Genomic DNA, 24285 nt, shown 5'->3' with positions numbered 1-24285 from the left:
TTCTTCCGACTTCCGGAAACAATAGTCTTTCGGGTTGATGTATTTATATTCTTTTGTCTCTGTGTGCCTTCACTCATACATATTTATCAATGTTTCTGGATGGGCTCATTTGATAAAAACTCAATAGGTTTCGCTGGTTATTGCACAACTACAATCGATTTAAAAAATGGAGTGTTTATTGCGAACCATACACACATCGGAGCGGAAGCAAATGTTACATGTAATTACGGCTACCGTCTATCGAAGGATTCAAGAATGATATGCCAGAAGCAAAATGATACGGATGGTTTGTGGACTGATCTACCAAGCTGCAATCGTGAGTGAAATTTTCTTTTCTCCGTGTTTAGACCCGTAGACCTACTCTTATTCTGACCTGTTCTGCCCTGGTGTATTCCGCATTACGACCCTGTATATCAACAGTCCACAACTCGGCCCTCAAGATCATGGGGAATGTTTTGAATCTGTGGGGAGCATGGGTGGTTGGTCACAGAAATGTGTTGCACATGGCTTAATATGCGATTATCAGCTCTCTCCATCTTCCTAATTCCACGGTGCACTGCTTTTTCTATTGTAATGTCCTATTTCAATCTCAAATTCTCCCCATTATCGTTTGCAAAGCCGGAGCTTCCCTCTTGGATGCACATGTTCTTTCCTTCTATGTATCGGCACACAGGAGTAACGGTGATTCCGAGACCTTTGGTCGGAGAAGTTACTTTTGCCCCGCCCCACTTCCACCCAATACGCCACCGCCTCCGCTCTGCAGTATCTGATGGTTCTGTTGTATTCAGAAAAAAAGGAAAAAAAGAAAAAAAGTTCGCAAGCAAGTTGGTATGGTATTGATTTATTTGAATTCCGTATCTCAACAGTACAATGTACAACTTGGGAAGACCCGAATGACATAGATACATCAACATAAAAGTGGAGTAGGTGCTACAGCTGATCATTTTATCGCAGGTTGTGGGACTAAACTAATACAATAGGACCCAGCACTTCAGCAGGCATTCACCGATTCCGTGACTGTAGCGATCGCCACCCAGTTCCGATCACGACGTGCAAAGGAGGACAGCCTCCGTCGCAGCCTCTCAACTGGGTCCCTCAGAGACAAACAGTGGGACAAACAGTGGTGGACGAAGTTGAAGAACGCTGCTGGCAACCGCCCACAGCCCGAAATTCCCCTAGTTGTCGACTCTGACGGCCGCGAGTGGGCAAAGAGCTCAGAGAAAGCAGAGGCATTCGCTCGCTTCTTCTCGAAGAAATGTAGCGTTGCCGGTCCGGACCTTGTGGAGGCTGACCTACCGGACCCTGCTCCCTCAGAGGCTCCACCTCTTCGCACCATCCGCTTCCGCCCACAGGCTGTCCGCCGCCTCCTGGCAAGGCTCGACGTCTCCAAGGCTACCGGGCCTGACGGTATTTCTGCTCGCGTCCCTAAGGAATGTGCTCATGAGCTCGCAGAGCCACTGTCCAAGTTATTTGCTTTATGCTTCCGGTCTGGAGTGCAACGTAGGATGTGGAAGACGGCCAACGTGGTTCCGATCCACAAGCGATCTTCCCGCTCGACCCTTAAGAACTACAGGCCCGTATCCTTACTGTGCATAATCTCGAAAGTAATGGAAACTCTTGTAAACAGATGCATCGTGAACTATTTTGAAGACCATCATCTGCTCACGTCGCACCAGTTTGGATTTCGCAGAGGCCTCGGAACATCGGACGCTTTGCAAGCTCTCCAAACTGCCTGGGCAAACGCTGTGGGCTGTGGAGGGGCGGCTCGTATCCTTGCTGTGGACATCGCAGGAGCGTTTGATCGTGTCTCGCATGTCGGCCTCCTCCACAAGGTACGGAGCCTAGGCATAGATGGTCCGCTTCAGAGATGGCTGGCGTCATACCTGGACACCCGTTCCCTACAGTGCCTCGTTGGAGGGCGGACGTCATCTAGGTATACGACCTCCGCTGGAGTCCCCAGGGAAGCATCCTTGGACCAACGCTTTTCCTGGCCTACGTCAACGACGCGCCAGATGTTCTCGCTGACGGCGCCAGCTTGGAAGCCTATGCTGATGATACAACTTTGTACAGCTTAGTCACCTCCCAGCAGACCCCAACAGTCGCCGCGCAGTCACTGCAGGTGTCCGTTGACCGACTGCACGAGTGGGGTCGTACATGGAAAGTGATGTTTGAACCGACCAAATCCCAGGCCATGACAGCCACCCTCAGACGCACCGGCTTAGATCTCCCCCCACTCCTGTTTGGTGGCACACTGGTGCCCGAGACAACTACCATCACCCTCCTTGGTGTGAAGGTGGACGCAAAGTTGACCTTCAGCGATCACCTACGCTCCGTAGCCACCCGTGCACGCCAACGGCTTGGGGTCCTAAACAGAGCCGCCCACATACTCACCCCCGCCGGCCGGACGACCGTATACAAGGCGTTCGTACGGCCAGTCATGGAGTATGCGCCTCTTGTATGGATGGGAGCTGCGCAGAGTCACCTCCAGCGTCTGAACAATGTTCAGCGCCGCGCGCTTTATGCTATCGGCCCTGGGGCACACCTACCCAGCCTGGCCATCCGCCGCACTGTTGCCTCGCTTGCCTGCCTGTACAAGCTGCACTACTTGCCTGGTCCTCCGCAGCTGCTCTCTGTGTTGCCACCGCGCCACATCATCTCTACCAACCCCAGAACTCGCAGCGAGCACGGTGCTGTCAGTGGCCATGACCACCAGCTCCAACACCAGCTGCCTGCATCTGCCCCGCTGGCACTGAAGCGCTCGTTCCCACACTGCATCATCAGCGATTGGAACTCCCTCCCTGCCGCTCTCCTATCCCAGCCTCCCCACAGCAAGAGAATGCAATCATTCAAAACGAATGTTTACCGCCATCTTCGCAGCACAAACTGGCTCTGGGCAATCGATTCCCTATGAATAGTATGACGCTAAGACAGTTTCTCCCCCACAATCGCTCGTGTTAAGCCTTGGGTTTTTGCATCTTTCTCATCTGTACAGCTCTATCTTCTTCTTTTTTCATTGTTTTTGGTGCGTGTTTTTGGCCGTGACGCCGAGACCTCAGGTCGGCAGAGTCATCAATGCCCCACCATCACTGCTGCGTCTCGGTGTAGCGCCTGCTCATTAGTTGTCACGTTTGTCCTAGTCTCCGTACCATTGTCTTTCCTTATTCTTTTCGAGCTGGTCATGTGAACGTAGTAAAAAAAAAATAAAAAAAAGGTATCGGTTATTGCGTGAGTGTTTGAAAAACAACTTTGTATTCTTATTTCCGATATTTCTTACACACGATAAATTAAGTGTGACATATCATGTGCATGTGCGCAGAGGCAGGAAGATCATCGTACATACAAGGTAGTGCTACTGTGCATGTGGCTGGTCACAGTCACATAGGCTTACAATGTGGCTATGCAACATGAGTTACATGACCACAATAGTTGAACCTGCAGCACTACGACCCAACGCGAGTCAGATCAGAACTGCTTTGGACTAATGTTACCACTACAGGCGATATACGTTGCACTGATCTGGCATGTTTCGCTACACAAAGTCCATACTTCGGACCGATTTATTCTACTGTACGATAAAATTGCTTGTAAGAAAAAATGTGCACATGAAATCCATGACTATGATTATGAAAACATCAGAGTTCATTCTTGTAGGCAGCATATTCTTTTACACGACCATGCTATAACCGATACGCACTGTATAAGCATGCAAGTACACACAAAATGAAAGCTGAATAAATACGACCGCAAGAAGTTGTCAAAAAAAGGTATTATGCACTGCGTGAGCAGTGAAATTTGCATGCGGTGTAATTTCTGTGTGACGTGGAAGAATTTGTTGACTGTTGCATTATTCAGAAAGAAACACTTAACTTTGCCATACATTCTTCAAAATTTGTATTATTATCTTTATTCTCACGATGGCCGTAGCCAATAAGAGAGAGACAGTACTATGTGTTATCAATCAGAGTGGGTGCAATAAACCGAGGAAACATTGGCTAGTGGCAGCGGTGTTTTGGCTGCTTCAAAAGACTAAGAAGGAAGTATATCCATTGCGAAGACAGGTAGGCGATAAAACTTGATTAAAATAATATATCTAGGCTGACCTACAGTGGGGGTTGGAGCATGTGCAAATTGATGATAGTATGATCGGGGTAACTTCTCTTTTGAATGCATTTATTTCTCGCGAAGGGAGTAACGGTGTGGTGGCAGGTGGTTGTGCTGAGTGCATGCGGAGTACAAGGGTGAACGTTGAAGGCGGGTGGAATGGGTGGTGGGGAGGGCAAAGACTCGATGACGCCTCAATTCCCGGCTTGGTGGCTCGGTGATGTAGCCTGAGGTCGCAAGCTGGATGTGTGGCGGGGATCGTTTGACAGCGAAGGTGTGAGCAAAGAGTAGCTGCTTGACCTTCCGGCGGGATGAGAGGGTTGGCCAAGTGACGTGGTGGAGTAATGAACTGTGGTGGCAAGGACTGAAGAGAGGGAGATGGAGGCAAAGTTTTGCTGCCCGCCGTTGGGAAAATTCATGGTACTGAGTATACTGGAAAACTTATTTATCCCTTTCAGGGCCACTACTGATTCCACATAATGCCTCAGCCCCACTACGCAGCTGCACAATTTTATAATTTCATTCACCAGTGGCAGAGTTTCGTCATCTGCGTCTCATCAGCAAGCTGCAGATATCCTCTCTGTAATCATTCAATTCGATGTCCAGCAGGAGCAATGGAATCATCTTCATGCCATTTAGAGCTGCCCCATTGCACCCGAGTGAGATACTGTGCCCACCCCGGTCCTGCACTTTTATTCAACACAGAACAACGATTTAAAGTTCTCCAGATTCATTAAGTTCCAGGGAAGCCTTTGGGCTCTACTCCGAATGCGCCGTGCGACTGTGACTGACAGGGGAAGTCCCCATTTGAAAGATACTGAAAGATGCAGGCACTGTGCATGCAAATTCAGGGCTCACAGCAACCAAGCAAAAACCTCGATTACCAGTCCGAGAGATCGCCTAGTTAGGACAGGTGACGTCCGATTGTTGTTACCATGGAAGAGCCTTGTTTGTACGCGTGGTTGAAGCGTTTTGTACACATTTCGGCTGCATTTGGACCATCGATTTCGATTTTTCAAAATGTGGTTTCCACTTTCCAGACCGCACGTGGTGCTTCCTCCATGATCAATTTTGATACTGAGTCGAGTAAGTCTGGTCACTAGAATTGCAAGACGAAGATATGGACACCAGACCAGCCGTGAGTGGCCATCGTAGGCGCCAAGTGACAGGATATATAGCGGACGGAGCAAGACGGTGGAGTTGCCTAAGCAAAAGGAAAAACGGGCTAATGAAGAAAGTTTGCTCTCATTAAAAAATATTTAGCTCTTATGGTTTAGAAACGTTTGACAGTCGCATCTTTGCGTATTGACAGTTGCCTTGGAATTTTCCCTGCGACGCTCACTAGCAAGAGTACTAAGAAAGCTTCGAAGAGTCGCTGTCCTTAACGTATATACATTTAGCTATAAGCTGATTTTTGAACACTGGCATACCACGTAAAGTGGAGAACATGTATTTTATGTAATGAAGTACATGTACTGCAGTTCACTTCGAAAAGAACAACTCCTCCCAAGCAAAGGATAACTTAATTTCATTCACAAAGTCGATACACCATTGAAAGTACAAAATTTGTTCCCTGGTGTGCCTCTAGGCAATGGAGCTGTCAACAGCCACCCAGGCCAAAGTACTGGTGTTGGTGATCGCACCATCTGGCGTCCAACACCTGTACAATAGCCACCCACTACACGACTTCCTTCCTGCACTCCACATCCACACATCACCACAACCACCACCCACGACAACACAGCCACCAACACCAGCTGCCTGTTCTGCAAGGAGTGGTTCACTTCAGCAACCGACAGCAGCAACAGTCACTGGCACGGCACCAGTGCAGCAGCTGCAACACCAACAACCACCACCGCCACAACAGCAACAAACACAACCACCACAACCACCACAACAAACACAACCACCACAACCACAACAACAAACACAACCACCACAACAACAGGAGGCTATTGAAATGCCACTGCTGCAGCAGCAGCAGCAACCACCACTTGCGGCAGGAGCCCCAACCCAAACAAATGTGTGTATTGCCTGCAAAGGCGGCCCACCTCCCCTTCTCAGGACATGTCGTGGATGTGCACGACCATACCACCACATGTGCCAATCAATGGACGAAGACGAACAAACATTGTGTGACCAGTGTTATCTCGGTAGAACCTTGAAAGAGAAGGGGCAACCACCTGAACAAGAGCAGCAGCAGCAGCAAGAACAACGACAGCTGATACCATTGCATGTACAGCAACAGCACCAGCTGGAGCAGCAACACGTGATACAACTCTACGTACAGCAACGGCAGCAGTAGCAGCGCCAACAGCAGCAGCAACAGCAGCAGCAGCAGCAGCAGCAGCAACAGCAGCAGCAGCAGCAGTAATAGTCGCGCCTACTAATGCAGGAAACAAGAAGTGGCAAGACAGAGAAAGAGATGAAGCGCAACAGCAGCAGCACTCGGACAAGAAGCATAATGCTATAATTCATGAATGAATATACCAGAAGTTCTGGCCGCGTGGCATCAATGATATCAAGATTGAAGAATTACAAGCACACAATTTCCTGTGTGGTGTCATTATGAACTGTCATATTCCTTGTGAGGAACTTCCGTGTAATGCCTTCAAGGCCACCATATTGCGCCATGCATTCATGGGCATAGTGCAGAAAAATTCAGAACTGTTCAGCTGCATAGGACGAGTGACGGCTTGACTGAGAGCATCCAACGCACTTCGCACTACAGTATCACTCCAAACAAAGAGAGCAAACAGCACAAGAAAACGCAGCATCAATGTTCATTGAATGTTTTCTTATGTAGAGCATACTGACCGCCGGGCATACTCAACACGCAGCTCGAGAAACAGAACAGTACAGATTACAGAGGTATGTCAGACGCACATAACAAAGAGGAAAGTTGTGTACGAACAACTTAGTTATGAAACCGTTCATCATACATCACTCCCAGAACACCTGCGATGTGCCTCGGAATAGATGACTTGCACAAAGATCCGAGCCGCGAGTGAGACGGGGCAAGTGCACCCTGTGCACCCAGGCTACACTGCGGGCACCCTACACCGTCTGTAGTGCAGTGTACTTTTTTTGTCAGCATGAATGAACGGTGCACGGCATGTACATGTACAATGTCATGTACATGATCAGGACCGTCACTGTCTTCAGCAGCTCATGAGTCATGCATGTGCACTTGTAAGTTGTAGTTGTAGGGTTAGTGGAAGTACATGACTGTATCCATGTATATTATGTGAAGAGAAGCCAGGCGTCCAAACCAACCCAGAATACTCTTGCCTTATTCTTCGGTGAAATAGTTATAAAAAATTGTCTTACCAAACAACAGTGAGCTTAGAAGAAACCTCGATGCACCCAATAATATGGCATCCCGGAACAGCAAGTGTTGCACGAGGATCCCAAGAACACGTCAAGTTCCATGCTACCCACCGCCATCAAAAGAACAAAGGATAACTGTGCTAGCCTAGTTCATATTCAATGTAACGCTAACGGTACGGGATATAGGAGCCTGTTGGGAAGGCGTGGGTGAGCTGTAAAATCTTGTACGGTTTGCACAGCACAACATACATGCAGCAGTTATTGCGACGGTTAATGTCGATGCAGCTAGGACGAGAGTCAAAGCACAGTCCATGGGGGTTGACGTTTCTGGGCTTCCTTTCCGAAAGGAAAGTTTTATTTCTTCTCAAATAAAGCAGAATCATGCTGATTATACCAGTCTGTTATGAAGACAAGAAAGTGGCCATGGACATTGTGCCCTTCTAAAGGAACGACAGGTAAAAGATAAAGCACTTCATCTGAAAACTCAAGGACTATCCATAAATACAGCAAATGATAATCCTAGCCTGGTAATGTCCAACTCCGTCATGTGAGCCATTCGGTGAGTTATCATGGGAAGCATAATGTTCGAAATGCTGAAATTTCAACAGTTGCAGTTGTGTTCGTCGCCACACGATGCCATCGCCAGTTCACATTCGAAATGTAGCCATTTTTACGCTTGTGTCCCTGTACACGGCATGGAAGGTTGAACAGATTCAACTCTTCCATCGCTTCCTGATCTGTACAGTAGTGCGGTTGCGTTCCCGTTCCTGACACTCACATCCGTCTCCGCTAACCAGCATCATGAGCACTCCAATGGTTCCCGCCGCTCCTTCCGTATCGTCCCAGCGCGCCCCGTCAAAATGTGAACTACTGTAGGCAACGGAGCCAGTGTATGATGAAGGTGAATGCAGTGTATGATGATGCTCCAACAAATCCTTTCACCGTTGTATGGAATTTGTAAGAAGAGTAGTGGCTCAACTGTAGGTCCAACGCAGAAGGTACCTCGCAGCGCAGTTCTGTTACGTCCACAATAATGAACACACTCAGCAGACAGTGACGTGTATCAGACACACTCTGGCATTATTTGTTCCACCTTCTCCCAGGAGGAGATAAAATGTAGTTCAATCATGTCTTCAGTACATGGCCGGGGTACCGTTGCCTCGTTGCAACTAAACAGGTATGCAAGTTACTTTCCTATGAGACCCAGCCGGAGCCGCATCGTCGTCATTACCAGCTAATCATGGAGAGGTATAATGTGACTTTCCACCACTCCCTGATTCAATCATAGTTTGCGAGCCTGCGCCAAAATGCTTTCTCACTAGAGCCAGCCATTGGGTACATATGGCTTCAGTAAAGTTTACAATGCTATGTCTCCGGCCTAAGTCCAAGTCTAGATACAGCTGCTCAGAGTCAGGGTTGATGAAATGTTCATATCGGAACAAGTGAGACTTCAACAGTAGCTAGTACACATCAGGCCTGAGGACTTCGCAGCGTTTCTCCAGCACACTTGTTCTCTCCTTCAACTCAGATACTACTTGAAGTACTACTAAAGGCCATCTGGCTCTCACACTCAGTCCTTCCACCCTTCATTTCCGTGGTTTGGGCTTCCACTCGTGACTCGGCAGGTTCCTGGCCTCTCCGCAGTCTGTCCTCCGGAGAGAGTCGCTCTGGAGCTAGTGCAGCCGAATCAAAGGGAATCGAGTTCTTTCTCAGACGTCCACAAACTTTCGTTGTGCTTGACTTCGCTTCCACTGCGGGAAAGTAGTCACACTTCAGGACCACGACGTTCTTGTTGCAGCCTACACCAATGATACTAAAATAATATTCCGCCTCATTTTTCTGCCTCCCGGCCGGCCGGCTCGGAAAGGAACGTATGGAATGGGAGCCTCAGTTCCATCTCTCGTCTGCTAGTGCATTCAGGAGCGCAGCAGCGCTTCGGCATGACGATACAAGCCGAATCAAAACAACTCTACTCTCTAGCCAAAAAAACTAGCCGAGTGTTCGTCAGGCAAAAAGCGAAAGTCACGAACTCAAAAGGTGGGGAAGTCGGAGTCAGAAGGTCCACTTGCCCCGTCTCGAACCCAGACAATCTTTGTGCAAGTCATCTATGCAGCCAGGCTAGATCTTTTTTTCCGTATTTTACTACAACTGTGAAACCACCAGTACTTTATAACAACATTTTTGTTCTTAAAATGCCAGTTGCAATGAAAAATCAGGTATGTTTTCATCTACAGTACAACAAATTCGACCCTTAGAATTTCACGGCCCCATGCCCTACCTGCAGAGAGACTTGATGTTCCGTCCGCTGATGCTGGAGAGGACATCCAACAGCGACTTCCTGGCGTTTTTGTCCTTCCTTGTGGACGTACTCCCCCACTGGTAGTGGAAGGGGTTTCCACACTGGTAGGCCCCAGGAGTGGCACGACGCGAGGAACGTCTGGCCTGCACGTCATGCTTCCGCGACGACATGATCAGTGGTCTGGTGGCACTGGACGAAGAGCTCCAAACGTAGACTGGTCAACAGACTGGCGATCACCAAACTAAAAAAGACGAAGTCTGTGCCCTATTTCTAGTATTTGGGCAAGCAAAACCTCTCAACGAAAATAAACTACACATGGAATCCACAATTTTTTTCAGGGGAATGCATGAAAAGGCCATTGCCAACACGTGGCTGTACATGTGTACGCCTGCATTTGTCGCATGTGGTCTGCATTCGTGCATTTCTCCACCCGAATCAGCCCGAATCCACCATTCCTCCTTCTCTGCATCAAAACAGCAGAAACAGATCAAGTGAATTTTGAAACGCTCAAATGACGCGTACGCAGTACTGAATTTCTATAGCAACCACCGCCAACAGTCACCTGTCCTAACTAGGCGATGATCTCTGAGACCTGATTACGTGGGAGGACATCTTGGATCTGATCACCATAGAAACGAACTCGCGTGACCGCTAAGCGCAGGCGTAGAACGCAGTCGCGCAAGGAGATTTTGACTTGCTTGGGCTTAGTTGCTGTGTCAAGGACTGAGTCGTGAATGGTGAAGGAGATGGCCGGAGACTGTCTCACTATCTCTATTTCATTTCGGTAGTTCTTGTTTCCTTCCAAGTGGATTATTTCGCGAGCAGTGTTGGCCTCATTGGCCGAAGGCTTCATTCAGACTGTCCGCACACGGAGTCCTGCGAAAGGTAGCCCCGAGCAGAATCCTGCAGTCGTTGATGAAAGAGTTCAACATCTACAGCCAGGCAGCTACGCCGCTGATGCACAGGCGCGGGTGACGGGAGAGGGAAAGGACAAGCATTCCTTGACGGCATGGAGCAATGACTCACGTCGTGTTCTAGTTTTAGTTTCTCCGCCGTGAAGTCCTGTTGTGTAAACGTAAATGTACGGCTGGTCTGCGAAGAGCCGTGTAGCCGTTTCGTTGCAAGAGAACAAGTCCAATGGCTTCGCCGTTGTGCTGTCCATGCATTTCTTCGGTCTGCCATAACCATGATAACTCCTGGAGGACACAGCGATGAAGCGCCAGGCGAGTAGCAAAAGCATTTAAAAAAATTGCTTTGCTGCTAGTTTTGTTTCCGCAATCACAACAGGTGCAGCGCGCGGTTCTTCCTCGCGGCTGCACTGCAGATAGGGTTGCCTTTGAAATGTTGGTTTGTACCCGTCTCTGGACCGATTTTGATGGCCAATAGCTTAATTCAGTTGGAAAATTAGAAGAACTTCTCGGAGAGACTTATTATTTTAAGTACAATAATCCAAATCAGATTTACGCCTGCACGAACTGATACTTTGGCTCCATATGTACTCCAAACTGTATCGATTAAAACAAAAAAACTCTCAGACAAATCTTTACAATGGGTATTGAGAGTATGTTCCTTGAGTTTCAGAGGCCTAGGCAAAAGCATTGGTACAAATGAATATTTTGAATGCACCCCACTTTCAAGTTTTCAGAGATATCTGCCTGATTGCATGTACACGATTCTGGCATGCTGGCTGGCTCGTGTGACAGCGGCCTGTCCAAAATGGCGCCCACGCTTTTGTGTGATGATGTGAGCCTTGAAGTTGTCAAAAAGTTCAAGCGTATTTGTGTTTCGCTCTTTGGCGCTGCATGAATCCAAGTCGAGCTATATCAAACGAAACATCACTGGAAAGCTTATGTTCCCAGCTTTTCAACGAGCTATCATTTGCGTTGAGCGGAGAAAGGACACCAGAGCTACGATAATATGAACCCTGGTGTATAAGCACTGTATAAAGTGATGAGCTGCAGATCTAGCCAACTCAAGGTTGGAGACCAGTTTGAGAACCAAACAAATTTGTTCTCCACTATCTCCCCAGAATGCGCAAACAACCTACAGATTTTGCTGGCAGTCTGGAATTTTGAGATTGCGCAAAATCTGCAGATTGCGTAAAATCCCAGAATGCGCGGAACAGAAATATTCACTGGTTTGAGAGAAAGATGCAAACAGGAAAATGAATTGACTGGCATTGACTGGCACCACTAGGACTCCTACTATGGACCTTTGCTTATGGCCAGCGATGCTCTCACCACCAAGCTATGGTGTAGCTGTCATCCCAACAGAGACAATTCAACATTTTCTTCAGACTTCCGGAAAGTTGGAAACAATAGCCTTTCTGGTTGAGGTGATTATATTCTTGTGTCTATGTATGCTTTCACTCATACATCTTTCTCAATGTTTCTGGATGGGCTCATTTGATAAAACTCAATAGCTTTTGCTGCTTATTGCACAAGTACAATCAATGTAAAAAATGGAGTGTTTATTCCGAACTATACACACATTGGAGCGGAGGCAAATGTTACATGTAATAATGGCTACCGTCTATCGAAGGCTTCAAGAATGATGTGCCAGAAGCAAAATGGTACGGATGGTTTGTGGACTGATCTACCAAGCTGCAATCGTGAGTGAAATTTTCTTTTCTCCGTGTTTAGACCAGTAGACCTACTCTTATCCTGACCTGTTCTGCCCTGGTGTATTCCGCATTACGACCCTGTATATCAACAGTCCACAACTCGGCCCTCAAGATCATTGGGCATGGTTTGAATCCGTGGGGAGCATCGGTGGTTGATCGCAGAAAAGTTTTGTACATTGCTTAATATGCGATTATCAGTTCTCTCCATCTTAGGGGTCGTCCGCAATTATCGAAAGTTTTTTCCAATCAGTAGTAGCTTCGAAAGTGGGTGGGTGGGTCAAGGCCAGTTACGGATTGAAAAACTTCCAAAATGACACGTGCGCGTGCCACGTGTACGTCTACGTCTAGCCCCTGTTTTCCACGCGCGGCTGCGCGCGAACTGTCTACTACAAATATTTTTGTAGTTCTGGCAGTTTCTGCGCCCCCGCGCGCTTCCTTGGCTGCTCCTGGGCCGGGGATCATAAAGTTCGGCGCATTCGACGGCGAGTCGACACTTTCTATTTTTGAGTTTCACTGTCTTCTTCGTCCAGAGTACCGTCTTCCATGCACTCCTTTGAAGTCCTTCCGTCTAGCGCTGGCGCTGACGACTGTGATTGACTATGTCCAGACAGGCGACGTTGTTTGGAAAGGCGGTGAAGAAGCAGCCCTTTTTCAAAACCGCTGGTGACTCTGATTATTACAGAACAATAAATTGCTTGTGGCAGTTGTCCAAGACGACGAACAAGGATGGACCAGCACTGATTGAGTTTGTTCCATATGTGTTGGGTTGTGTGTCCATCAATGATATTTTATTACGGACTGGGGGGGGGGGCGGGGATGGGTGGGTGAGTAAAAATTTGAAACTACTACGGATTGGAAAAAACTTTCGATAATTGCGGACGACCCCTTACTAATAGATGATATGCCAAATAACATGCAACTAGACTTGGGAGGGCATTGCAAAGTAGTTGCATACACAGTTCAAAGTTGTACGGTTACCTGTGACTTGTCTTCCTGCAGTGGTCCATGCCTACTGTGCACACATTGTAGTAGGGAGGTTTAGTTCCCACGTAACGGAAACGCGTACGTGGGTGATCCACGTAAAGTGGATGAAGGGCACCCACGTTGCAATGTTGTGTTTAGTCACACGGAACAAACAAAAGCATGAAGCTAAAGGCCAAAACCTGGTCAAAAACGGAGCTACCCCGGCCTAAGAAGCTCATCCAATATTTTGATTTCGTGCTTCGGAAACTTCTTCAGCTGAGCACCCTCACAGCTCGCACAATGCGCTCCATTCTGATTTTCACCCACGTTCTGGTGGAACGTGGGTGAGCCTCCATACACGGTATGTCGTGAATCAGAATACGTCTGTACGTGGGTCACTGAGTATCACGTGGTACACCCACGTAAAGTACCCACGGATTACGTGGGACTAAACCTCCCTAGTATAATGTGTATGCAACTTGTGTGCAATGCCCTCTCAAGTCTAGTTGCACGTTATTTGCCATATCATCTATTCAACGGTGGACTGCCTTTACTCTTGTTATGTCCTATTTCAATCTCAAATTCTCCCCATTATTGTTTGTAAAGCCGGTGCTACCCTCTTGGATGCACTTGTTCTTTTCTCCTATGTATCGGCGCACAGGAGTAAAGATGATTCCAAGACCTTTGGTCGGAGGAGTTACTTTTGCCCCGCCCCCACTTTATCCAATACGCCACCGCCCCTGCTGTGGAGCATCTGATGGTTCTGTGGTATTCAGTAAAAAGAAAAAGAAAAAAAGGATATTATGCACTGCTTGAGGAGTGAAATGTGCATGCGGTGTAATTTCTGTGTGCCGTGGACGAAACATTTTTACTGTTGCATTACTCAGAAAAAAACACCACACTTGAAAGTCCATAACTTTGCCATACATTCTTCAAAATTCATGGTATTGAGCATACTGGAAAGCTTCTTAAACCCTTTCAGGGCCACTACTGATTCCACGTATGCCTCAGCCCCTGTACTCAGCTGCAATTTTTTTAAATTTCACTCACCAGTGGCTGAATTTCGTCATCTGTGTCTCATCAGCAAGCTACAGATATCCTCGCTCCAAATCATTCAATTAGATGTCCCACAGAAGCAATGAAATCACCGTCATGCCACTTTAGAGCTGCCCTATTACGCCTGAGTGAGATACTGTGCCCACCCCGACAATTCTCTTCGGTCCTGTAGTTTGACTCAACACAGAACAACGATTTGAAGTTCTCCAGATTCATGAAGTTCCAGGAAATCCTTTGGGCTCTACTTTGCATGCGCCGTGCGGCAATGACTGATAGGGGAAGTCCCCATTTGAAAAATACTGATATGCACAAGTCATTCATGCACTATGAAGTATGATCATGTCCCGGAGACCAGCATCTGTATAAAGTGATGAGCTGCAGAACTAGCCAACTCAAGGTTGGAGACCAGTTTTAGAACCAAACAAATTTGTACTCAAGTATCACCACAGAATACGCAAACAACCTGCAGATTGTGCAGGCAGTTTGGAATTTTCAGATTGCACATAATCCCAGAAAGCCGGGAACAGAAATATTCACTGGTTTGAGGGAAAGATGCAAAGAGGAAAATGAATTGACTGGCACCACTAGGACTCCACCTATGGACCTTTGCTTATGGCCAGCGATGCTCTCATCACCAAGCTATGGTGTAGCTGTCATTCCAACGGAGACAATTTTCTTCAGAATTCCGGAAACAATAGCCGTTCTGGTTTAGGTGTTTATATTTCTGTGTGTCTGTGTGCTTTCACTCATACATTTTTCTCAATGTTTCTGGATGGACTCATTTCATAAAACTCAATAGCTTTCGCTGGTTATTGCACAAGTACGATCAATGTAAACAATGGAGTGTTTATTGCGAATAATACACACATTGGAGCGGAGGCAAATGTTACATGTAATCACGGCTACCGTCTATCGAAGGATTCAAAAATGATGTGCCGGAAACAAAATGGTACGGATGGTTTGTGGACTGATCTACCAAGCTGCAATCGTGAGTGAAATTTTCTTTTCTCCGTGTTTAGACCCGTAGACCTACTCTTATTCTGACCTGTTCGGCCCTGGTTTATTTCGCATTACGACCCTGTATACCAACAGTCCACAACTCGGCCCTCAAGATCATGGGGAATGTTTTGAGTCCGTGGGGAGCATGGGTGGTTGGTCGCAAAAAAGCTTTGTACCTGGGTATTATGCACTGCTTGAGGAGTGAAATTTGCATGCGGTGTAATTTCTGTGTGACGTGGAAGAAATTTCACATTCTTTTACTGTTGCATTATTCAGAAAAAAACACCACACTTGAAAGTCCATAACTTTGCCATACATTCTTCAAAATTCACAGTATTGAGCATACTGGAAAGCTTCTTTAACCTTTTCAGGGCCACCACTGATTCCACATATGCCTCAGCCCCACTACGCAGCTGCAAAATTTTATGATTTCACTCACCAGTGGCAGAAATTCGTCATATGTGTCTCATGAGCAAGCTACAGATATCCTCTCTCCAACTTATTCAATTAGATGTCCAGCAGGAGCAGTAGAATCACATTCATGCCATTTGAGAACTGCCCCATTGCGCCTGAGTGAGATATTGTGCCCACCTCGAAATTTTTCTCTGGTCCTGTAGTTTTACTCAACACAGAACAAAGATTTAAAGTTCTCCCGATTCGTGAAGTTCCAGGGTATCCATTAGGCTCCACTTCGCATGCGCCATGCGCCAATGACCCATAGGGGAAGTCCCCCTCGAGAGATACTGATAGATGCCGGTCACTTGCTGTGCATGCAATTGGTCAAAACGTTCAAGCATAATACCGTGTTTCGCTCTTCGGCGCTCCATGAATCCACTTCGAGCTATATCAAACGACACATCACTGGAAAAAAAATTTCAGCCGTGGTCGGAGAAAGGACACCAGAGCTATGATAATATGAACCCTGGTGTATAAGCGCTGTATTAAGTGATGAGCTGCAGAACTAGCCAACTCAAGGTTGGAGACCAGTTTTAGAACAAAACAAATTTTCCTCAAGTTGTAGCGCGGTTGTACAAGTCAATGAAGCTTGGCTTTCAGTCGACTTTCCACTCTCCCAAGTCAAATTTAGCTCAATAGTCAACTGTTTGTATTGCACTGAGGTTGCAAAAGGGGCAGAAAAAGGGCAGAAAATCAATATTTGAAAACGGTTATATTCGTCTTTAGAAATACACCTACACCTTAAACAACGGATATTTTTGTCCTTCGTCCTGTGTGAAATCAAACGTCCACGCACTGCGGAAACGGTCTTTGTGCACCGATCAATATGCTTGTCCGTCACAAGCCATCAAGCTGTCAAGCGCCATATCTCAATGATTGTTGCTTCCATAGATTATTGCAACCACTTGCGAACATTTTCTTTTTCTACATATCTCGATTGTGAGGTTCACGTAAGAATTGGCAATATCACGATCATGTGAACATCCGCACCTCATGCCAATTCTCATCGACGTGCAATGTACAATCCTCCTGATGTAATAGTACAGGCTCAGAGCCTCAGCTAGAATCCCATGGTAGCACAGGATCAGAATGGAAGGGGTAATGAATAAAGCCAGCAAAATGCGCTGGATTAGTGTAATAGATTCTTGGTCGGAGGAAAGCAAACCAGCACATGAAGCACAGAAGCCATATCGCTTCGACTAGTCCTTTCGTACCATTACTTTTCAAGTCAAATACAACAAGATTAACAAGTCTTTATAACTTTCACTTTGGCGGTCAGAGCATTCGTAAAAGTGAAGCACTTCAAAAGATAGCGCTAGTGGCACCAACTACATATTTGGTGGTCAAAGTATTGACGAAAGAGCCATTCTAAAGGTAGCGCTAGTGGTGCCAAGTACACAGTGGTACAATGAATATTACTAGTATCAAACATTAGTGGGGACCACAGTACTACAATGTCAAAACAGTGACAACTTTCTGCACACGCAGTTCAGGCTTCAGCTTGGCAATGTGCACTGCCTCCTGCACAGCAAGGTGAGATTTGTTGTGCGCACGCGCATGAATTCTAAAGTGAGAATGGGTGCAAGGTTTGCAGACTGCACTTAGGCAGGTGGGTGACAATCTCAGGTGGCGGAGTATCACCGAGTGCTTCTAATTATTGTCAGTGTCGGTGGTCCATTCGTTCGGTTGCTTCTCTGCCAGGCGAGGGGTCATACACGGTTCCTATCTTTTTAATGACCGTTGTATTCGACTTGAAAGGTAATCGTACGAAAGGTCTAGTGGAAACTTTATGACTTCTGTGCTTCATGTGTTGATTAGTGTAATCATCATATTGCATTGCTCACCTCCCTGGGGTTTTCTGTGTATTTCCTTTGGTAACTTGATGGATGCCATACATTTGCCAATACCTGATAGGTATCTCTACATATTGTTCGAGCACGATCAATGTAAGAAATGGAGTTTTCCATGTCTCCGATACTCACATTGGAGCTGAGGCAAATGGTACATGTAATCAAGGTTACCTCCCATCGAATAATTCAACAATAACATGCCAGCCACGCAATGATAGCCATGGTGTGTGGAATAACCTTCTAAGCTGCAACCGTAAGTGACGCAATATCCTTTGGCTTATATAATTATTTGTATTGTTGAACTGGTCTTATCCGGACCTCTCCTACCCAGTCATCTCCTTTAGTCGAAGTGTTGTGTCATGAACTGACATAAGGAGTCTATACATGGCGACAGACAGGGGAAGGACTATGTCGTGAATGCGTGAAAGGATAACATCATACAGTATAGGACTTCTCCCCCTTTTAAAGTGGAAGAAAAACTGTTATGGAGCAAAGGCAAGACAGATACATGTACGGGTTGTACATAGCCAAGTACATAGAACAGAACTATGCAATGTGCCCGCGAGAGCATTAGCGATAGCATGAAGCCAGAGAGAGAGAGAGAGAGAGAAAGAGAGAGAGAAAGAGAGAGTTACATGGTAGTGATTAGTCTCTGCGCTGGCAGAATGTTGTTGCAAGCACGTAGAATTGGCTGTGACGTAGACACGGTTTATTTTTCATTTTTACAAAGACCACTTAAATGCCAAAACATGAGATGCAGCTAAGGGAAGCACGCACAACCTGAATTGTGGCAGTGGTGGTGAGGTTTAGGGAGCTCCGCCGACCTAGGGTCTCGACTTTATAGCCACCTAGACGCACCAAGAGTGGGTGGGGAGGGAGAGCGAGAGAGAGAGAGAGAGAGAGAGAGAGAGAGAGAGAGAGAGAGAGAGAGAGAGAGAGAGAGAGAGAGAGAGAGAGAGAGAGAGAGAGAGAGAGAGAGAGAGAGAGAGAGAGAGAGAGAGAGAGGTTGGCGTGGGACTAGCATCGACGGTGGTACTGCTGACACTGGTACGGGAGGAGTCACTGGCTGGAGCAACTTCACTGCAAGACGGTTTCGGCGCAGAACACTGGATGAGGTGGCTATGCTGTAGGAGCAATCGGTGAGTTGCTCAACAATTTAACCCTCGCACTTGTCGTCGTCCCACACTTTTGCTCCCAGTGGCAAAAGGGAGAGCGACTTGGCTGCGAACCATTGATCGAAGTGATATTTCTGGCCATGCTTAGCCTCCTGCTCCTTGGCCCGTAGAGCAGAGATGTCTGGCCAGGATGGTTGCAGGAGATCAGGTTGGCACGGAAGATTGGTGTGGAGCCTACGGCCGTACAAGACTTCGGCCGGCGAATAGCCGTTGGTCAGGGGTGTAGAGAGATAGCGGTTGGCCAGGGGTGTAGAGTGATAGATACTGGCCAGGGGTGCAGAGCGATAGCTGTTGGCCAGGGGTGCAGAGCGATAGCCATTGGCCAGGGGTGTAGAGCGATAGCCGTTTGCCAGGGGTGTAGAGCGATAGCCATTGGCCAGGGGTGTAGAGCGATAGCCGTTTGCCAGGGGTGTAAAGCGATAGCCGTTTGCCAGGGGTGTAGAGCGATAGCCGTTTGCCAGGGGTGTAGATTGATAGCCGTTTGCCAGGGGTGTAGAGCAATAGCCATTGGCCAGGGTGTAGAGCGATAGCCGTTGGTCAGGAGGTGTAGAGCGATAGCCATTTGCCAGGAGCGTAGAGCGAAGGCCGTTGGACAGCGATGTAGAGCGATAGCCGTTTCTCCAGTGGTATAGAGTGATACGCTAAGAGAGACTGCTGTAGATCACCCGGCGCACGGATGAGGTGTTTGGCAGTTTGCAGAGCGTGTTCTCCTTCGCCGTTGCTCTGAGGATGCTTCGGGCTGCTTGTCTGATGCGTGATGTTGCATGACGATATGAACTGGGCAAAGGCGTCGGAAGCAAACTGCGGCCTGTCGCCAGGCGAATTTTCTTTGCTTGCCTAGAGCTAGCTGGCCTCCACACTCCATCAGATTCTAGCAAAAGGTCCACTGACTAGCTGGTGGTGGTATCATCCCGGGATCAGCTCCGCAAACAAAAGACTCCAAGGCAGCAAACTGTTGTAGTTGTAAGTTTCACTGCTCTTCCCTGTGAAGTACTAAGTGGTTGAGTGCTGATGCACAGGTCAGTATATCCTGCACAGATACAAGTACTAGTAATACTCAGACTGCGTACTGGAAATGTTAAGACTTTCTTCAGGGAAAGTCACGTGAGTTCGACATAGTCTTAAAAATGTCACATTAGTTCGACGTAGTCATAAAAATGTAACTATAATAATATAGATCATGAGTCTGACTCCCTACTGGACTTCCGACTGTTTACAGGACGACTGCCTACTGAGTCCAACATATTATACCCAATATGTAGGTTTGCAACAGGCAAACCAAAGTTATCATGGCACAGAAGCCTCGCGGCCAGCGCCTCGCAGGCAGTCCGCAACGCCGGCTGTCATCATACATTGCTGGCAAAGAACAGCAGCGAGACCTTTCTATGCAAACAAATTTGTTTGAGCACCTTGGCTTGCAATATCAGCAGTGCTGTGCGAATTTTCTGCAGCGTTGTGCAACTAGTGTCTACCGGCATGCAATCAGCAATGTTGTCTGCGAATTTTCTGCGGCGTTGTGCGACTAGTGTCTACTGCTAGCCTACCATGAGTCGTTTTCAAACAGCAGCAACAGGAGATCCGCGAGCTAATCCACTGCGTGCAACTTGCGGAACATTTGTTCCCACACAATTTCCTTCCCACCCTCCCAACCGCTACCTCAACTCACCTTTCTGGCGCACACATGACGTTGTATTTCTCGCTCAACATGTTTCGGTTGCATATATGGCATCGGGCGTGTTCTTTATCTCTTGCCAATATGTGCTTGCCATGCCTACATGATGCCAAATCGCCATTGGAGTTATACACCCGGTTTTTTTCCCTCACTACTGCGTCCGTCGGTGCAAGGGTTTTTCCCTGCTGGCTTGGTCCAGGAAAATTAATCTGACAGTCCCAAGTGGTTCTGCATCATGGCCTATTTCTGCTATCCGCATGCACATCTTTCCCATTTGAGACATTCTCTGTTCTCAGTGCTTGCTTTCATGCCTCACTCGTGATTCGGTTCGCATCTGGCTGCGGCCAACTACCCTTCAATTTGTGTTCTGTTGCTATGCTGTATAATCTGTGTGTACCAGTATATATGGCGCGAGAATGTAGTCTTACAATCAATGAGAATATAATAATTATGCTCTCAACTGTCATGCATACCTTTATATTTAGCATTAGGTGGCTCTACTCAGAGTCATTGGCGGCTCCATCCAGAGACATTTGCCGGCTCCATGCGGAGTCACTTGCTGGCTCCATGCGGAGTCATTTGCCGGCTCCATGCGGAGTATTTTGCCGGCTCCGTGTGGAGTCATTTGCTGGCTCCCTGCTGAGTCATTTGCCGGCTCAGTTGTGAGCCATCTAGCGATCCCGAGCAGAGCTAATCATACTAGTTGCTCAAATCGGCGCTCCTATGGAATGGCATTGCCCTTCTCAGAGACATCAGTTGGTCCAAGTCCCCCAGGCTTCAACTCTTCACTGACACGCCTGGCATCGGTTTCGGCGGGCTTTACCACGCAGCGCGGTTCTACCGCACATGGTCAACACACCAGTCGGATGGCCCATTTCGCAGCATTATCTGACAGGAACTCTACACAATTATTGCCATTGCGCCCGCTTTATGGGGAGAACAATGGGCGCATCATGCTGCCCAACGCCAACAGACTACTTCAATAGCGCACATCATCTCTGTCAAACACTACTAATCAAGGCCGGCGACCTAATTTGGAAGTCAGTAGCCCCAAGTTCTGCCCGCACATACCTGCCAGGGACTAGGGCGTATCTGAAGCTGTGTACACAACTGGGATGCCAGCCGAGTAGGCCGTCGGTTAATGACTTGCTGGCATTCATCACCCACTGCGTATCCCGTCACAGATCTAGCACAAGCAGCACCGACAAAATGTCAACGCCAGGCTATCACCCAATCAGACCTGCAGCAACTCTTGACCGTGATCCTGCGCTCTCTCTACTGCGAATCGGACAGATGCATGCTAACGGCCGCCTTCATGACAGCCTTTGCTCAGAGTGAGCGAGGATACTGCCGCCTCTCCCCGCTCCGCTTCGAATGGCCGCACTCTGACCTTGGGTCAAGTCTCACTCACTGGGACTCAGATCAACATACGACTCGAGATAGCGACGATCTCCCAACGTGGCACTGGGGGCCAAGTCATCTAGCAGCCATTGTCCGGCAGCCAGCTCTGCGCTGTCCAAGCAATGCGCAAGTACCTCGCTATCCGCCACGTAACGCAAACGACGCCACCGCTGTTCATATTCGGAAGTGGGCAATATCTCACAGCCAAGGATGCGAACTACTGGATGACGAGAGCCCTAGGTTCGGGTGTTAGCAGTCACTCCCTCAGGATAGGCAGGGCTACTGCAATGGTCGGAAGGAATGCCTCAACTTGGCAGCTCCAGAAGGCCGGCCGCTGGGCTAGTGAAACGTACAAAACGTACCTCCATGTGCCGGCTGGCCTGCCTCTTGGCCAGCAATGAGCCGGCTACGCTGCCATGTTTACATTCGCGTGCTGCTGGGCACTGTGTTTGTATCAATCCTGCCCAAAATACTCTAAGCACTCTGCACCCCCTTATGTAGGAATATGACCTTCCCAGCTTGCCCGATTAAGGATCTCTGCTCCAGCCTGGACCACATACTCAAACTCTTTAACACATTGTGTTGCGTACTGTCACTGCTCAGCTTATCTGCATGCGTGTAGCGCAGCGTTTGCTCAACCGCTGAAAGAAAGCAAGAAAAGAAATATGGCTAAGACAGTGTGTATATGAGGGGTTGCCACTAACCACTGACTCTTCTTGGGGAAGCCCCTCAGCTGATTGCATCTTGGAACAATTCTCTGCATGAGCTTTCAAGCACTGGCTGCCCAGCAGCAAGACCACATGGTCCCAGCAGGATCAGCTGGTCCCAGCATAGACACAATGTGTCCAGCAGCCGGGCCAATTGGCACCAGCATACAGCAGGACCGTCCGGCCCAGCAGTCATTTGACTACCTGCGTACAGCCGTGCCTCACAAGGGCACAGCAGCATTAGTTAGGATCATTGGCCTTAATCTCTTGCACTGCCTGCCATCTACCAGCATTGTAACAGAATGTTCTACAATCCCGCTTTGCGGGGCGGCCTGGTATAAATGCATTGTTGCAAACAATTCGCAGATTACAAATTCTGCAAAACACTTGATATGATCCAGCCGCAGCAGCTCGGCAACCCCAACTTCAACTTGCTTCATGTGCATGTGGGTGATAAACCCAGAAATCTATCTTTCTCTCTCTCTCTCTCTCTCTGCTCTCGCCCTCTCCCTTGCTCCGTTGTTTTTTGGTTGTTTTATTCTTGTATAAAATATAGAAAGGGAACCTGGGATGGATGCCACTCAAACTTTGTTCTCATTTTCCTGGTTTTGTTCTTCTATGTCTCTTGTGTCCACAGAAAAAGTAGCTGCCAATACTGGTGCTGTCATTGGGGGCATTTTTGGCGGCTTAGCAGGTATTATGGTGATCCTTTCACTTTTGCTGTGCAAACAATCAAACAGGAACCAGATCTTTAGAGTGATCCAAAAACATCTTGAGCTGGGAGCGCGGCCCACAACTGGCACCGTTATGGAGGACTTCAGTGGAAGTGACAATATTGATAAACGTGGGAGCACTGCAACATTGCTTACCGGTATTGATCCATCTAAGGTGGCGACCATGGCAACAAGCTGTGAGAGCACGACCAAAGAGGTCTAGTATGGTGACACGACACTGTGGCTGTGGAAAAGGACATTGATTAGCTGTACACTGGTTGTACACTGGTACACTGCCAAAACTCTCCCCGAGCTGAAGATAGTCACTATGACCCAGTATGATGTGAGCACACCACATTGCCAGTGTTTGAGAAGGAAATGGATTGATACAATTATCATGATGGTGTCTACAACTGGAAGCATCAACATCATTGCTATCTCTGCAGCTCGCACAGCCTGATGAAAATCAACACGATAGTTATTGGTGGTTCAAATTTGCTAAGTCAGTATTTCATCAATGTTTCCATGTAGATTGTTCATTTCGTGTTTTCTTTCCATTTCTTCATTTGAAGGTATTCCGACTTTGCATGTCTTTTTCTCCTCTCAATTTATCACTTTCCTGCAAGTGCGATCTACTCGTAGATTTTTGGTTAGGTGATTTTCTGTGAGCAACTCCATTAGGCAATGTCTGTTTACTGTGGTCGTGTTTACTGCTCCTAATCACCAGCATTGTTCAGTATGGCTCATATGATGCGATTGGGCTTCGGTATTATCGACCTTTTGATTTCCCAGTGTCAGCATACGGTTTATTATTATTCTGAGACCTGTGGTCGGGTAATTTTCTGCAGGAACTCCATGTTCAGCCTTTTCCTGTACAAATGCATGAATTGTGTGCAGCTTGCAAGAGTACCGTTGAAAGCTCCTGCTACACAGTGGTGAG

General features: G+C 47.6%; 1 long non-coding RNA gene across 1 annotated transcript; it reads left to right on the top strand.

Annotated features, from left to right (window-relative positions):
- Positions 1 to 257: 257 nt before the first annotated feature.
- Positions 258 to 24236, top strand: LOC135818798 (uncharacterized). Its single transcript, XR_010553753.1, has 5 exons — positions 258 to 316; positions 12153 to 12341; positions 15172 to 15360; positions 17742 to 17930; positions 23270 to 24236. It is a non-coding gene; the product is annotated as an uncharacterized LOC135818798 (long non-coding RNA).
- The last annotated feature ends 49 nt before the right edge of the window (positions 24237 to 24285 follow it).

Source organism: Sycon ciliatum, chromosome 6 (assembly GCF_964019385.1).
Source record: "Sycon ciliatum chromosome 6, ocSycCili1.1, whole genome shotgun sequence".
Classification (NCBI taxonomy): domain Eukaryota; kingdom Metazoa; phylum Porifera; class Calcarea; order Leucosolenida; family Sycettidae; genus Sycon; species Sycon ciliatum.
The sequence above is the reverse complement of the archived record's forward strand: the minus strand, read 5'-3'. Positions and strand labels throughout refer to the sequence as shown.